The sequence below is a fragment of the Arachis hypogaea genome, chromosome 1 (genome assembly GCF_003086295.3).
Source record: "Arachis hypogaea cultivar Tifrunner chromosome 1, arahy.Tifrunner.gnm2.J5K5, whole genome shotgun sequence".
Classification (NCBI taxonomy): Eukaryota; Viridiplantae; Streptophyta; class Magnoliopsida; order Fabales; family Fabaceae; genus Arachis; species Arachis hypogaea.
The window spans coordinates 49,318,971-49,323,412 of NC_092036.1; the positions used below are offsets into that span (position 1 = coordinate 49,318,971).

The 4,442-nt window shown below is 36.6% G+C and overlaps 1 non-coding gene across 1 annotated transcript; it reads left to right on the forward strand.

Annotated features, from left to right (window-relative positions):
* The first annotated feature begins 2,506 nt into the window (after positions 1 to 2,506).
* On the forward strand, positions 2,507 to 2,610 carry LOC112712200 (small nucleolar RNA R71). Its single transcript, XR_003157718.1, has one exon. It is a non-coding gene; the product is annotated as a small nucleolar RNA R71 (small nucleolar RNA).
* The last annotated feature ends 1,832 nt before the right edge of the window (positions 2,611 to 4,442 follow it).

Here is a 4,442-nt window from a genome sequence, read left to right on the forward strand (position 1 = left end):
GCTATGCTTTTACCACACCAAACTTAGAAAATTGCTCGCCCTCGAGCAAGAGAAGAAAGAAAGGATGAAGAATAAGAAGAAGATATGGAGGAGATTGAGGGATGTGTGTATTCGGCTATATGGGTGGGATTGGGTAGGAAAGAGAATTTGAATTTTAAAGGTAGGTGGTGTATCGGGAAGAGTGGATAGATGTAGGTGGTAAATGAAAAACAGAAGGGATGACCATGAATGGAGAGAGAGGGTGAGGTAGGTGGAGATCCTGTGGGGTTCACAGATCCTGAGATGATCTTGTGGGGTCCACAGATCCTGAGGTGTCAAGAAATTCCATCCCTGCACCAAATAGGCATGTAAAATGCCTTTGCACACCATTCTGGCATTTAAACGCCGAGTGGTGCACATTCTGGGCGTTCAACGCCCACATGTAACATGTTTCTAGCGTTGAACGCCAGTTTCATGCTTGTTACTGGCGTTCAGCGCCAGCTTTTCCTCTAGGACAATTTCTGGCATTCAAACGCCAGAATGTTGCTTGTTTCTGGCGTTCAGCGCCAGATTCATGCTCTGTTCTGGCATTGAACACCAGCCAGATGCACCTTACTGGCGTTGAACGCCAGCCTGTGCTTCCTCCAGGGTGTGATTTTTCTTCTGCTGTTTTTAATTTTTCTATTTTTTCGTGACTCCATATGATCATGTACCTAATAAAACACAAAATAACAATAAAATAAAATAAAATAAAAATTAGATAAATAAAATTGGGTTGCCTCCCAACAAGCGCTTCTTTAATGTCAATAGATTGACAGTGGCTCTCATGGAGCCACAAAGGTGATCAGGTCAATGTTGTATAGTCCCAACACCAAACTTAGAGTTTGGATATGGGATCTTAACACCAAACTTAGAGTTTGGTTGTGGCCTCCCACCACCAAACTTAGAGTTTGATTGTGGGGGCTCTTCTTGACTCTGAACTGAGAGAAGCTCTTCATGCTTACTCTCTTTTGTCACAGAGGGATGACCATGTGCCTTAAACACAAGGTAGTCCCCATTCAATTGAAGGACTAATTCACCTCTGTTGACATCTATCACAGCTCTTGCTGTGGCTAGAAAAGGTCTTCCAAGGATGATACATTCATCCTCTTCCTTCCTAGTGTCTAAGATTATGAAATCAGCAGGGATGTAAAGGCCTTCAACCTTCACTAACACGTCCTCTACTAATCCATAAGGTTGTCTTACTGACTTGTCTGCCAATTGTAATGAGAACAAGGCAGGTTGTACCTCAATGATCCCCAACTTCTCCATTATAGAGAGTGGCATAAGATTTATCCCTGATCTCAGATCACACAGAGCTTTTGCAAAGGTCATGGTGCCTATGGTACAAGGTATCAAAAATTTGCCAGGATCTTGTTTCTTTTGAGGTAGAGTTTGCTGAATCCAGGTATCTAGTTCATTAATGAGCAAGGGAGGTTCACTTTCCCAAGTCTCATTACCAAACAACTTGGCATTCAGCTTCATGATAGCTCCTAAATATTGAGCAACTTGCTCTCTAGTCACATCTTCATCCTCTTCAGAGGAAGAATAGTCTTCAGAGTTCATGAATGGCAGAAGAAGATTTAATGGAATCTCTATGGTCTCTACATGAGCCTCAGATTCCTTTGGATCCTTAATAGGAAATTCCTTCTTGCTTGAGGGACGTCCCAGGAGGTCTTCCTCACTAGGATTTTCGTCCTCCTCCTCCCTTGTGCATTCGGCCATATTGATTACATCAATGGCCTTGCACTCTTCTTTTGGATTCTCTTCTGTATTGCTTGGGAGAATACTGGGAGGAGTTTCACTGACTTTCTTACTCAGCTGGCCCACTTGTGCCTCCAAATTTCTAATGGAGGACCTTGTTTCACTCATGAAACTGAAAGTGGCCTTTAACAGATCAGAGATTAGATTGGCTAAATTAGAAGTGTTTTGTTCAGAATTCTCTATCTGTTGCTGAGAAGATGATGGAAAAGGCTTGCTATTGCTCAGCCTATTGCGTCCACCATTGTTAAAGCCTTGTTGAGGCGTTTGTTGATCCTTCCATGAGAAATTTGGATGATTTCTCCATGATGAGTTATAGGTGTTTCCATAAGGTTCACCCATGTAATTAACCTCTGCCATGGCAGGGTTCTCAGGATCATAAGCTTCTTCAGAAGCTGCCTCTTTAGTACTGTTGGATGCATGTTGCCATCCATTCAGATTTTGAGAGATCATGTTGACCTGTTGAGTCAACACTTTGTTCTGAGCCAATATGGCATTCAGAGCATCAATTTCAAGAACTTCTTTCTTCTGAGGTATCCCATTATTCACGGAATTCCTCTCAGAAGTGTGCATGAATTGGTTGTTTGCAACCATGTCAATGAGTTCTTGAGCCTCTTCAGGCGTTTTCTTTAGGTGAATAGATCCACCTGCAGATTGGTCTAATGACATTTTCGAAAATTCAGACAGGCCATAATAGAATATATCTAATATGGTCCATTCTGAAAACATGTCAGATGGACATCTTTTTGTCAACTGCTTGTATCTTTCCCAAGCTTCATAGAGGGATTCACCATCTTTTTGTTTGAAGGTTTGAACATCCACTCTCAGCTTGCTCAGCTTTTGAGGAGGAAAGAATTTATCCAAGAAGGCAGTGACTAGCTTATCCCAGGAGTCCAGGCTATCCTTGGGTTGTGAATCCAACCATATTCTAGCTCTGTCTCTTACAGCAAAAGGGAAAAGCATGATTCTGTAGACTTCAGGATCAACTCCATTCGTCTTTACAGTCTCACAGATCTGCAAGAACTCAGTTAAAAACTGGTAAGGATCTTCAGATGGAAGTCCATAAAACTTGCAGTTTTGTTGCATTAAGGCAACTAGCTGAGGTTTCAGCTCAAAGTTGTTGGCTCCAATGGCAGGAATGGAGATGCTTCTTCCATCAAATTTGGATGTTGGCTTTGTGAAGTCACCAAACATTCTCCTTACATTATTATTATTTTCGGCTGCCATCTCTTTCTCTTGTTCTAATGTTTCTGAAAGGTTACCTTTAGATTGTTGTAACTTAGCTTCTCTTAATTTTCTCTTCAGAGTCCTTTCAGGTTCTGGATCAATTTCAACAAGAGTGCCTTTATCCTTGTTCATGCTCATATGAAAGAGAAGAAAACAAGAAAAGAAAGAGGAATCCTCTATGTCACAGTATAGAGATTCCTTTATGTTAGTAGAAAAAGAAAGGGGAGAAGAATGAAAAAAAGTGGGTTCGGATATTCAGGTGAAGAGAGGTGAAGAGAAGTGTTAGTAATTAAATAATTAAATAGAATAAGAAAAGAGATGGAGAATTTCGAAAATAATTTTAAAAAGGTGTTAGTAATTTTTGAAAATTAGAGATAAGATAAGATTAAAATTAAAATTTAAAACAATTAAAAATAATTTTTGAAAAAGAAAGAAGTATTTTCGAAAATTAGAGAGGGATAGGTAGTTAGTTGGTTTTGAAAAAGATAGGAAACAAACAAAAAGTTAGTTAGTTGATTGAAAAAGATATTAAAATCAAATTTTGAAAAAGATAAGAAGATAAGAAGTTAGATAAGATATTTTGAAATCAAATTTTTGAAAAAAAGATAAAATTTTTGGAAAAGATATGATAAAAGATAAAAAGATAAGATAGATAAGATATGGTTGAAAAAGATTAAATTTTAAAATTAAGATTAATTACTTAACTAACAAGAAACTAAAAGATAAGATTCTAGAATTTTAAAGATTGAACCTTTCTTAACAAGAAAGTAACAAACTTCAAATTTTTGAATCAATCACATTAATTGTTAGCTAATTTTTGAAAATATGATATAAAGATAAGAAAAAGATTTTGAAAAATATTTTGAAAAAGAATTTTGAAATTTTCGAGAAATAGAAAAAATGAAAAAGATATAATTTTTGAAAAAGATTTTGAAAAGATAAGATTTTTAAAATTGAAATTTTGACTTGACTTGTAAGAAACAACTAATTTTTTAAAAATTTTTGACCAAGTCAACCCAAAATTTCGAAAATTTAGAGGGAAATAAGGAAAAGATATTTTTTGATTTTTGAATATTTTAATTATGAGAGAGAAAAACACAAACATGACCCAAAACATGAAAATTTTGGATCAAAACACTTAATGCATGCAAGAACACTATGAATGTCAAGATGAACACCAAGAACACTTTGAAGATCATGATGAACATCAAGAACATATTTTTGAAAAAATTTTTGATGCAAAGAAAACATGGAAGACACCAAACTTAGAAATCTTTAATGCATGGACTCTAACAAACAAAAAATGCATATGAAAAACAAGAAAATACACCAAACAAGAAAACATCAAGATCAAACAAGAGGACTTACCAAGAACAACTTGAAGATCATGAAGAACACTATGAATGCATGAATTTTTCGAAAAAAATGCAAGAAAA